The following is a 13096-nucleotide window of genomic DNA, read 5'->3' as shown; positions in this document are numbered from 1 at the left end:
CTTACAGAAATGCTAGGAGCTTGATACTGTGGAAATAAGGAGTCTTACAAATAAGGAGTCTCAGCTCACAAAATTTAGCAAATTTGCCCAAAGTGCTACACTATTTACCAGTCTAACCTGCAGTGAAGAACATCAGAACATAGCACATATGCTATTTTTAAAGAACCTATATGTTAAGTTAAAGGACAGTTTACCTTAAAAAAATGAAAGTCTCCTTTGAGAAGAAAAATAATCATAATAATAATTATACTTTTGTGAAACTTAAAGCTAAAAACAATATTAAAATTAGCAATTAAGAAATTACTCCTACCTCCAAAAATAAGAACAAGCCCAAATAAACAACCTAATGCTTCATCTTAAAAAAATACAAAAGGAAGAACAAATGAGGCCTAAAATCAGCAATCTTCTATATCAATCATCTATTGTAGGACACTTAGGTTTTCTCCATGTCTTGGCTGTTGTGAATAATGCTGTAATGAACATAGGGCTATGTATATTTTTAAGAATAGGTGTTTTCAAATTTTTCAGGTAGATACCCAGAAAAGGGATTGTTGGGTTGCATATAGACCAATGTCTCTCATGAACACAGATACAAAAATCCTAAATAAGATACTAGCGAACCAAATACAGCAACATATTAAAAATATTACACACCACAATCAAGTGGACTTCATTCCAGGGTCAGAAATAGAACAAACAAAAAATCAGATTTGTATGGAAGCACAAAAGACCTCAAATTGCTAAAGCCATTCTGAGAAAAAAGAATGAGGCTGGAGGCATCACTCTGCCCAACTTCAAATTATACTACAAAATGACAATAATCAAAATGATATGATATTGGCAGAAAAACAGATACATGGATGAGTAGAACAGAATCAAGAGTCCAGAAGTAAGTCTGTTTCTGTATGGGCAAATAGTTTTCAACAAAAAAAAAAGCCAAAAACATACAGTGAAGAAAGGAAAGCCTCTTCAATAAGTAGTGCTGGGAAAACTGGAAAGCCATCTGCAAAAGAATGAAACTAGACTGTTGTCTATCACCACACATCAAAATTAGCTCAAAATGGATGAAGGAGCTGAACAGAATACCTGAAACAATAAAATGCATAGAAGAAAAGATAGGAACGAAACTTGAGGACCTTGAATTAAAAGAGGATTTTATGAATTTGACCTCAAAGACAAGGGAAGTAAAAGCAAAAAATAAATGAATGGGACTACATCAAACTAAAAAGCTTCTGCTCAGCCAAAGAAACCATCAACGAGGTAAAGAGACAACTATCGGAATGGGAAAATATTTTTGCATGCAATTAGGCCCCAATAAGGGCCTAATACCCCAAATATACAAAGAACTCATACAATTCAATAACAACAACAAAAAAACACAAATCATCCATTCAAAAAATGGGCAAAGGACCTGAACAGACACTTCTCCCTAAGGGATATACAAATGGCTGACAATATATGAAAAGATGCTCAACATCGCTAGCGATTAGGGAAATGCAAATCAAAACCATAATGAGATACCATCTCACACCTGTTAGAATGGCTGTAATCAACAGGACAAGTAATAACAAATGTTAGAGAGGATGTGGAAAAAAAGGAACCTTGATCCACTGTAGTGGGATTGCAATATGGGGATTCCTCAAAAAACTAAGAATTGATCTACCATATGATCCAACAATCCCTCTACTGAGTATTTACCCCAAAGACTTGAAAACTCATATCCGAAAAGATATTTGCACACTAATGTTCATAGCAGTGTTATTCACTGTGGGCAGGATATGGAAGCAACCGAAGTGTCCTACAATAGATAATTGGCTAAGAAGCTTTAGTACACATATACAATGGAATATTACTCAGCCATAAGAAGGGATGAAATACTGCCATTTGCAGCAACATGGATGGATCTTAAAATAATCATACGAAGTGAAATAAGCCAGACAGAAAAGTTTAAAAGTCACATTATATTAGTTATATGTGGGGTATAAACTTAAGAGCAACAAATAAACAGGACAAACAAACAGAGACTCATGGACATGGACAGTGGACTAGTGGTTACCAGAGAGGAGGGAGGATGGAGGAAGGGGAAAGTAAAAAAATAAAATTTTAAAAATAAAACAAATAAAAAAATAAATAAAATTTTTTTAAAAAAATCACACTGTGATTTCACCTCATACCTGTTGGAATGGCTGTTATTAAGATAAAAAATAATGTGTGGAAAAAAGGGAACTCTTACATTTCTGGTGGAAATGTAAAATTCTTTTTAAGTCCAAGGTTCTTGAGTTTTGTTCCTATGTTTTCTTCTATGCATTTTATTGTTTCAAGTCTTCTATTCAGGTCCTTAATGCATTTTGAGTTAATTTTGGTGTGCAGTGGTAGATAACAGTCTAATTTCATTCTTTTGCAGGAGGCCTTCCAATTTCCCAGCACCATATATTGAAGAGGCTTTCTTTTTTCTACTGTATGTTTTTGGCTTTTTTTTTTTCAAAAATTATTTGTCCATAATAAAGGCCATATATGACAAACTCTCAGCCAACATAATATTTAATGGTAAAAAACTAAAAACCTTCCAAGATTATGAGCAAGACAAGTCTGTCCACTATCGCCACTGTTATTCAATATAACACCGGAGGTCCTAGCGAGTGCAATCAGACAAGAGAAAGATATAAAAGGCATTCAAATAGGAAACAAAGAAGTCAAACCGTCACTATTTACGGATGACATATTCCCTATATAGAAAACCCTAAAGACTCCACAAGAACTTAAAGTTCAATTGAGAAATTCTATTTTCCATTCTATGTGGAGGGTTATGGAAACATTATCACTTTATTATCTGGTCAAGTTCTTTTTTTTTTAGTAGAATAAAATATGTTTAACATAGTATTATGACATCCTATTCTTTAGACTTTAATTTATCCAGTTTTATTCTCTTTCTGTCTCTTTCTAATCTCTCACTCTCCATGGTATGAATCTACTCTCCCAATTTTAGGAATTACCTATGAAATACCATGGTTGAGATAGTTGTAGAGACATATTCTGAACTATGACTGAGCATAATAAAAGTCACAGATATATCCTTATCTATTGGTAGAAAAAACCCAGTTGGATTTAATATTGATTCCACATAAACCTTTTTAATTCTCCTATTTTACTTAGATTTAATGCTGATACATTTCCTTTGTCCTGATGTACTTTTGACATTTTCTCCTTTTACTTTCTTTCCTAAAATATATCAGCAATTCTTCAAATGTCATTGTATCATGCATTTGAGATCTTTGTATTATCTCAAGAAATTGAGATCTTTAGAAAGAGAAATGTGTTATTGAAAAATACATCAGAAAATTTTGTTTTAACTATAGTTTATATTTAAGAATATGGTATGTTCTTTCCAGAGGTAATAAAACAATGTATTTACAGTTAACTCACTATTACCATTCAGCTATCCACAGTTGACATTAAAAACATCAGTCAAAGCTACCCATTAGTTGTCAGATTATGATAAATCCAGAAAGCAATTCTTAAATTAGCAATGACTTCTTCTGACATATCTGCTCTTCAGCTCGGTTAATCCATTCTCACATCAGACATGACATTGACATTGTGAGAGATAATAGACATGCTGTGATCATTTACTGAAGCTTCTGAACTGAAATAACTAAAATAACAACCTAATTATATAAATAGGGAGGAACTATTTATCTAAAGATTAAAATACATTATAAAAATGAGTCTGAATACCTTCAATACTTCAGAGAAGAGTTTATCTTGCCTGAAAGATTGTTTATTGAATCATCTCCTAAGAGAAAAAGTTTTGTGTACAAAATCAAAAGCATGCAATATTGATACCACTACCCCACTGCTGTTGTTGTTTATGCTTCTTTGAACCTCTCAGTTCTATTGCCTAGTGTAATTTTACCTGAAAAAAGGATTCCCTCTTAGAGTTTCTGGGCCAATTCCAGTATTTAAAAACCTGTTTTACTTATTAGAAGCAGTAAAATAATTTTATTAACTTATTTACTGGCTAAAATACCAAATTATAATACAATTTGCTTGTTTATGATTAAAATTCCATCAGCGTTAGCTGAATTTTCAACATCAATGAACTACCATTGGTACATTCTCATTAATTTTGCACCCAAATTATCTACAATGTCCAGTACAGAGGAAAGATTAGTTGAATCATTAATGGATTGGCTTGACTATATTTCCTACCTAAATTCCTTCAAGATGTGTATTCATTGCAGACAAGTATCTTCTCTTGAAGACACAATGGATCTTTCATTATTTCCATTACAGGAATTGTGAGAAGATAGAAGCAGCATTTTCCTAAATGGTGACATGGCATCCAGAGGTAGCTCAAGTTTTTTAAAGAAGCATCAGAATATTTCACCCCAATTCTGAGGCTAAAATGAAATTCATTAAACTTCAGTAGGTGAACATATGAAATTACAGTTTTGGTTAAGTTTATTAAACTTTATTTCCTGGATGTCCTATGATTATTTTAGAAGGAAGTAACTTACTTTGCCTATTTATCGTACTTTCTTAAATTCAGGGTATGTTTCAATCTCCTGTATTAAAATATATATAGAAAAATAAATGAACATGTCTTCTCTGAGTGAGACTTATGGTGCATATAACTAATGATAAATTATCTCAAAAACTTCCACTTCCCAGTAGTACGATATCTTAATTCCTCTCTATCAGTGTAGGAAAATTGAATTACCGTTTCTGTTATCTAAGTCAGTGGTTCTCAACTGTAGGTGCTTTTGTATCACCCAGAGAATGGTTTAAAATGTCTGAAGGCATCTTTTTTTTTTTTACTAAAAATTATTGAGGAGACATTGATCAACAAATTCCCCTTACATATTTATTACATTATTAACCATCTTACCCATGCTACACTCTATATCTCCATGTGTATTCTGCAACTATCCATTTGTACCTGTTAATCCTTTTACCTTTATTTTCCTGTCCCTCATTGCCCTCCCATCTAGTAGCCCTTAAAATAGTCTCTGTATCTATGAGTTTCTTACTGCTTTTGTTGTTGTTGTTTATTTTGTTCTTTAGATTCCACATGTACATGAAATCATGTGATCTTTGTCTTTTCTTGTCAGACCCATTTCATTTAGCACAATACCCTCCAGGTCCATCAAGGCAATATCTTTTCCATCCACTTCATTTTAGTCTATATGTGGCTTTTAATCTGAAGCAAGTCTCTTGTGGGCAGCTTATGTAAGGGCCTTGTTTTCTTATCCATTCAGCCACCCTATCTTTTGGTTGGAGCACTTAATACTTTTCCATTTGAGATACTTGTTGATGGTAATGTAGTTATTTACTATTCTTTATTCATGTTTTTGTTACATGTTTTTTCTTCTTAAAGAAGTCTCTCCAACATTTCCTGTAATACTGGCATGGTGTTGATAAATTCCTTTAGCTCATTTTTGTCTGGGAAGCTCATGATAAAGGTTAAAAAGTAGGACTTTTACAAGCCATACTCCTTGTTTATAGTAATTCAATTAATACAAAATGAACAAATTAGAAAAGATTAATCCCATTAACATTAAACTCATGGATAAAAAATGAACAGAAAATAGAAGAAATTTAAATTATATAGAAATTAATGAAAATATGAATATGAATGTTCCATAGCTAAAGCTTAGACTAAAATATGACTTTAAAAGCTTTAATCAAAAAGCAAAGATTGAAACAAATCAGTGAAAACTTAAGTAACTAGAAACATACCAAAAATACTACAACTGAAATAATTTTGGAGAATAGACATAGTAAAGATAAATTTTGAAATTAATGGAATATAAAGTGAAAGATTAAAACTTATTGACTAAACTATAAAGTAATTCTCCAAAGAAAGACAAAGAACAGGTAATTCAAATAAGAATATATTATAAATGTAAATATAAAGCTCATAATTGAATGCACATGATGAGATTGTTTTTTCACCTAGTAATTTGGCAAAATATTTTTTAAAATATCATTTTCAGTGAGGTTGAAAGGAAAAGGCTATCTCATACATCCTCAGTTGAATATAACTAGCTAGCAATACTTGGTGCATCAGATAGAATTTTTTCCAAATAAAAAGATAATCATATCCTTTTATCCATCAATTTCTCTTTTAGGGATCCATCTTACAGAAATGAATGCATGACTATGCAATCAGTACCTACCTTAAATTCAGATCACGGGGGTCCTTGCTTCTGGCCCTGTCTTTACCAGGGGTTATTCCTGCCTTTCTTTCCATATGGGGTGGATAGTTGTTGGGGTCAAGAAGTCATTCCAACATGGAGCTTGCAATTCCCCTACTCCCATCCTGGATCACATTCCATATACTCAGGACTCAGAATTCTCTGCCAAATGGTGCAAGTCACTTCCAGGTTCTGAATGGACCTTTTGCCCAGCTTGTTCTCTCTCAGCACCTCTAGGCTCAAGGAGTGGTCAAGTGGAGGCTATTTGAAAGAGGAGAGTCTATCAGAATTGTGCAGGTGGAGTGAATGTTAGACCTGGAGTGTCCATATGTAACAACACAAGGCAAATTGTGTGATAGGACTGTCCCCAGAGTGGACTGAGAACTGGGGCAGGTGGAGGGCAAATAGATGGAAACTAAGACATCTGAGAAGTGGAAATTTCAGATTGATCTCCCAGGTCATTATGAGTGTATATTTGTTAAAAGAGGAAGATAGAATTTATTTTATTTAACAACTCGTTAGCTTGATTAATACATTTAAGTATTTAGAGATGATATGTGACCCTCCATTTATATTTTCCTGTGGCCAACAAATGTTAGGAGTGGACCTGTATACAATAACATAGATTTGAGAATATTTTTTGCAGTATTTTTTTAATAGGCTAATTTGCCATTAAAAGAGCAGTGATTAAATAAAATGCAGAAAGCATAAACTATAGGACACACTGATTTCTATACCCCTCACCTGGTCTACTCCAGTATTACACACCCTAGGAATCAGCACAGTCACTCACTGTGTTATTAACTCACCAGAAATTCTTCCTTGATTCTACTTCAGTGTTAGCAATTTTTCTTTATCTTCACTGGCTCAAGAGTAGGTACTATCTCCGCTCATAAGGAACATTCAAATAGCTTCTCAACTGGTTTCCCACTTTTAGCTTTCTCCAATATATATCCCAAATAGCAATCGAAGTGCTCTTATGAAAACTAAATCAGATCATATCACTTCCTGCCTAAAAGTCTTCCATGACTTCCCATTGTTTTGTGAACAATATCCATACCACCTGGGTGACTAAAGACCCCGAATAACAGCTCCCCTCTCCAACTTGCTCACTGTGATCAAGCTTAAATGGCCTCATTTCAATTCATCACACATTCCCTTTCCTACCTTAGTAGCAGCACAAAGCTATTCTTTTTGTTGGAAATGTTCTCCCTGCACATGATTTCTCTTCACTGCAGTCTAACTTTAAATGGTACATCCTTAAAGTAGTTCTGTCCATTTTCCCTTAGTAATTTGATATTCAACATTCTTCTAAGTTTGTACTCACGTAATTACTTACATGTTTAAATACTTTTTATCGCATTTCTCACTAGACTTGAGTCATGTTGTTATCATTCATCTCTGCTCACATAGTGCACTGCTGAAAGTAGGTGGTTAACAAGAATTCATTGACTGATGAATGTAAGATGAGACAGTTAAGTGTTCAGAAAAGGTATCATACATGTATGAAAGATTTCCACAGTCTTATATAAATAATGCCTCATTAGAATAGTTATTAAATGCTTTTTACAAGCACTGAAGTCATGTGACAAAATATAATCACTTGGAAAACATAGAAGAAAAGATCAAAACAAACTATTTCAGACCCCATTATAGTAGCTCAATGAATTATTTCCAGTGCTACTTTTTTCTCCTGGCTATCTTAGATTATAAACAAGCAAGGAGTATTCTAGACTGAAGTCTACCTCCTGTGATCTCTAGAAATGGGAACAAAATTATTATGGAATATGTAAGGCTATTCTTTTTTTTTAACTCCTTCTTCCTTCCTACTCTACCTTGCTCTTTTTTTCCTTCCTCTTCTTTTTTCTCAAATAATAGATGAGTCAAAGCAATACTCCTTCCATTATTTATAACAATAGTGCATGTCGATAAATCAGAAACCCAAATAGAATCCATATATAGGCAAGTAACTATCTTAGAATATTTAATTCTTTATCAAGAATGAGAATAGGATGTCTAAATTTATAAGACCTTTCTGATATGTGATTTGGAACAAGGAAGACATGAGTGATAGAAGAGAAGAAATGGCAGAAAGAAAACATATTTCAAAGAGACTTGGAGACTCATCGAATATAGAAGATAAAAGAGAGAATGGTTAAAGATGATTCTAAGTCTACTGAACACTTAAGATCTATGGATTTCTTTGATCTATGGACTTTTTTGTGTGTAAATTATACCTTAATGAATTTTTCTCAAAAATTAAAAAAAAAAAAGATGATCTGTCTTCAAATATGAGCCAGTAGTCAGAAAGGCTGAAATGCAGGGCCAAAGGAGCTCAGTATTAAACACCTAACATCTGCTTAACATGGATTCTTTGATTGCAAACTATTTAGATTTGCTTAAATAATCGTGAATTCTCACTCCAGTTATTATATGGGGAAATAAAGTCAGGGACATAGACAGCAATGCTCAAAAAGAATTCTTAATGTAAGAAGTAAAATAAGCCTGTCAGGTGGAAGGAAAATTTTCTAAGTTAGACATGACATAGAAATTATATTCATGGGGACAAGGAATAAGAGGAAACACCACTTTCCATATAACTTTAATAAGGCAATGATACTGTATTGCTTATCTTCATGAAGATTAATTTTCACTAAATGTAAACTTTATTTTGGAAGAAAATTTAAAAACAAAACCATTTTGAGAAATTTTAAATGCATTTCTCTTAGGAGTGTTATAATCTAGTTTTTAGATTAAGCTGAATGTCAAAAGAAAACTGAAAACGGCCTACTGATATAATAGAATTGACAGTAATGGCAGAAAGCTTCAATCATGAAAAGCCAGTTTCTCTCATTTAGCAGCTTTAGGAATTATCACTGACATATCCATTTTTCTATATTACTCCAACATCTGGTTTACAGGAAACATAATTTGTCTGTCTTGCCAGTAGACAGAGCTAATCAGTAAATTAAAACTACTGAAGGAGAAATTTTGAAATACCACAATAGTTTTCCATTTTTAATAATATCTTTTATAATTTCTAAAACAAATTTCTATGTTTTGTACGAAACATGGATTTATATGGGATATGGTTATCCTGCTCTAAAAATGTATTTTTAGAACATTTAATCTGTGATTGAATTCATATGTCAAAGATCTCTGTGTCCCAAGTGACTTGGATTACACATTGGAATTTATTACATTTCTCTTAGCTTAAGCCCTAACCTTTAGGCAGTTGTGTTTCCCCCTTGCAAACATTTGAAGACCAAAAGTTTTAATGACCAAAATTATATTAAAATTTATGTAAGGACATGTCTTGCCTCCTTGACAGTGACAGAGGGTTACTTTCTGCAGTCCCATCTCCCTACCTTGATTTTTATTTCTGGAATTAATGGTGTGGTCTTAGATTCATTTAGAGCTAAGGTTACCATATGTCCCCAGTTTGTCCTTCTAATTTCCATTTATATATCTTGTTTGGCATCCTATCTAGTTAGTGCTCTTTTTTTTTTTTTTTTCTCAGAAGTCTTCTAATTTGGATGATAAACTATCTGGTCACCCTATTACTAGCTGAGTAGGTGAATATGGAATCTCTTACTGAGTTCTCTTCTTCCCAAATGCATGTGTCCCTCATGTTGCTTTTTCTCAAAAATGTTGTTTTAAAATTTCTGATCTGTCTCTTCTCTTTGTCAGGGACTGAGGACCAGATCCACTAAAGTTGGAATTTCTTAGACTTGAGAGTTGATAGTTCTCAGCCAAGGCAACCAATGAGGTAAGAAATGAAGAAACTAGAGCTAAAGTTGTACAGGAAAGCTATGATGCAAAAGCCAGCATGGGAGACTTTAAGACAACAAACAAACAACCAAATTCTTCTGACATTAGAGTCTATGGTCCAGAATTTGGTCCCAGAAATGACGACAAATATAAAACAGATGAAATTTACTATGGTTTTTAGCTAGAAAGAATGCTGTTGAACATCTTTTCATATATTTGCTCGTCATTTGTATGTCCTTTAGGGAAAAGTGTCTGTTCAGGTCCTCTGCCCATTTTTTGATTGGATTGCTTGTTTTTTCATTGTTATTGAGTTGAATCAAAACCACAATGCCATCTCACACTTGTTAGAATAACTATAATGAACAAAACAAGTAATAACAAATGTTGGAGAGGATGTGGAGAAAAAGGAACCCTCATACACTGCTGGTAGGACTGCAAATTGGTACAGCCACTATGGAAAACAGTATGAAGATTCCTCAAAATACTAAGAATTGATCTATCATATGATCCAGCAATCCCTCTACTGCATATTTACCCCAAAGACTTGAAAATTCATATCCAAAAAGATATTTGCACACCGATGTTCATAGCAGTATTTTTCACGGTGACCAGGACATGAAAGCAACCAAAGTGTCCAATGATAGATATTTGGCTGAAGAAGCCACGGTACACATATACAATGGAATATTACTCAACCATAAGAAGAGATGAAATACTGCCATTTGCAACAACATAGATGGACCGTGAGATAATTATACTAAGTGAAATAAGCCAGACAGAAAAAATTGAAAAATCACACGAAATCACTTGTATGTGGGATATAAACCTAAAAGCAACAAATAAACAGGACAGAGGTTTGTGGAATGGACAATGGACTAGTGGTAACCAGAGGGTGGGGAGAGGAAGAGAGGGGAAGTAGATGGGATAAAAGGGGTCAAATATGTGATGACAGAAGGAAATCTAACTGTGGTATGTGAACACACAATGGAAATATGTGTGTGTGTATATATATATATATGCCTTACTGTTAAAATGTACAGCTGAAATCTACCGGATTTCATCAACCAATGTCACTATCAAAAAATAAATTAAATTAATAAATAAATATAATATACATGTGATTAAAAAAAAGAAAAGAAAAGAATGCTGTGTTTGAGGACTCTTTTTAAATGACCCTGACAGTGTGTCACTTGGGGTTTCATTTTTGTTTAAAAGGTAGAGATTGTTTGTGTAGCGTTTGTTTTAAATACATCATCGCCTTAATAAATCCACATATTCTTTACAAGCCTGTAGACTTTTCTTTTTGTAAAACTTTCTTAGTGAGCCTCATTTTCCATAGTTTTCTGCTATATGATTATTCAAGTTATAATTTAGTTTGTCACCTTTGTTATATTGTTTAATTGTCCTTGGGCAAAGAAAACAGTTGTCTGAACTAAGAGTAAAAAGGATTCTATCATATAAACACTCCCTCTCATTTTAACATTGATTGTGGATTGATAGGGTGATTTATCTAAGTCTAGTGACCTATTACTGCCTTTAGTCCTCCGTGTATTTCTTGTCCTACTGGTTCCTTAGCTCACCTACTCAGTCCTAGGACTTGTACACAAAGAAGGATGTGAGGATCTCTTTCTAAATGCCAGCTCTGCCCCAAATGCTCTGCCCCAAATGCTCTTTCTAAATGCCAGCTCTGCCCCTTGACTTTCATAATTAACTACACCTCAAAACTTCAGTTTCCTTTCTTCCTCATTTCCTTCCTTCCTTTTCTATAAAACAAAACAAAACCCTTTTAATTTATAAATTGAATATTTTTCTCTATTTATCCTTATACTGATTATCACAGCTAGAATTAAAAAAATTTCTGCTCTGACTACAAAACATTGGTCAGAGTTTGTATTTAGCCATCATACTTTCTTTCCAGCTGATTTGCTTCTTTGTTTTCTTATTAGCATGCTTTTCCTGAGACACTTATTCAGGCTTTCTTCATTTTGGTTCCTTCACAGTCATCCAGTATAAAGAGAAAACTCTTTGAAGCATCACCTATGACATATTCAATGGGTAAGATTTTTTGATGCTTAGTTCTATTTCTAGCTTCTCCCATAAATAATAAGAAGCTTTCAAATGCAGCACTGTCAGTCCCTACCAAATGAACAATAAATCTACCTCTCCCAAACAATAAGAACTATTGTACGAGTTGTGAGATAATGATAACTACAACTACATTTCTGATATTAGTTTTGAAAGCATGGTTTCATCTGAAACAGAAATGAAGTTGAGTCTAAAATATGAAAGTAATTCAATAGCTGGAATGAGAGAAATGTTTACAAAAACATATCTTCTTGGCTTAAGTTATAAATTTTCTAATTCAAAATCTAAACCTTCATTCTACCAAATTTCAATGATAATATATGGTTCAGCAGAGCATGATGAATGCAACTGAATTGCCTCCAAGGTATATTATTAGTAGACTATATGAAATTTATAATTTCTATTTCTATATAACATTTTATAACTAACTTTTAACATAATTTGTACAGGGATTAGTTGAATGTACAAATATAATTTCTTGGTTAATGGAAATAAGCATAAGAAAACCTAAATTTGGAATATTTGACAACCTCGATAAAGATCGGTTAAATCGTCATAGAAAGTTGTGGAGTATTTTCCACGTCTTGTACACATTTTGTGTTTTTAAATCAGTTGGGAGACCAACATGAGTAGAAAACAACAGATTTCTCTCACCCTGGAAACAGTGTTGTGGCTTGATAGCTTGAAAACTTACTTGACCTCTTTCATGGTGGTGATCCAACTCTACCCTGAAGATAAGGCCTTATTTTACTATTTAAGTTATTAAACAAATAACCTAATTTCTTGTTATATATATGTTTTAATACTACATATTTACTAGTTAATAAAGCAAGTAGGGATTGAAGAAAAAAAATTCTATCTGTCTACTCTGCAGTGTTTTAGCAAATGCCAATTTGTTTACACTGGCAAAAGGAGAAATTTTATTTGATGTCCCAGTTGAAGGATCTGTTCAAAGGTCAAGGGCGAATTAACTCAAAAATGGATTAAAAATATAAACATAAGACTTGAAACCATAATACTCTTAGAAGAAAACAGAGAAAGTT

At 33.1% G+C, this 13096-nt stretch overlaps 1 long non-coding RNA gene across 3 annotated transcripts in view; it reads left to right on the top strand.

Moving 5' to 3' along the window:
- Positions 1-5630: 5630 nt before the first annotated feature.
- LOC107517045 overlaps positions 5631-13096 on the top strand; it is a 44749-nt gene continuing 37283 nt past the window's right edge. For all 3 annotated transcript variants that reach the window (XR_004950539.1, XR_004950538.1, XR_004950534.1), the window contains exons 1-2: positions 5631-9966; positions 11969-12023. This is a non-coding gene — a long non-coding RNA (uncharacterized LOC107517045). The remainder of the gene's footprint in view (positions 9967-11968; positions 12024-13096) is intronic.

Source organism: Rousettus aegyptiacus, unplaced genomic scaffold (assembly GCF_014176215.1).
Source record: "Rousettus aegyptiacus isolate mRouAeg1 unplaced genomic scaffold, mRouAeg1.p scaffold_m13_p_1, whole genome shotgun sequence".
NCBI classification, from domain to species: domain Eukaryota; kingdom Metazoa; phylum Chordata; class Mammalia; order Chiroptera; family Pteropodidae; genus Rousettus; species Rousettus aegyptiacus.
This window is presented reverse-complemented; position numbering and strand designations above follow the sequence as displayed.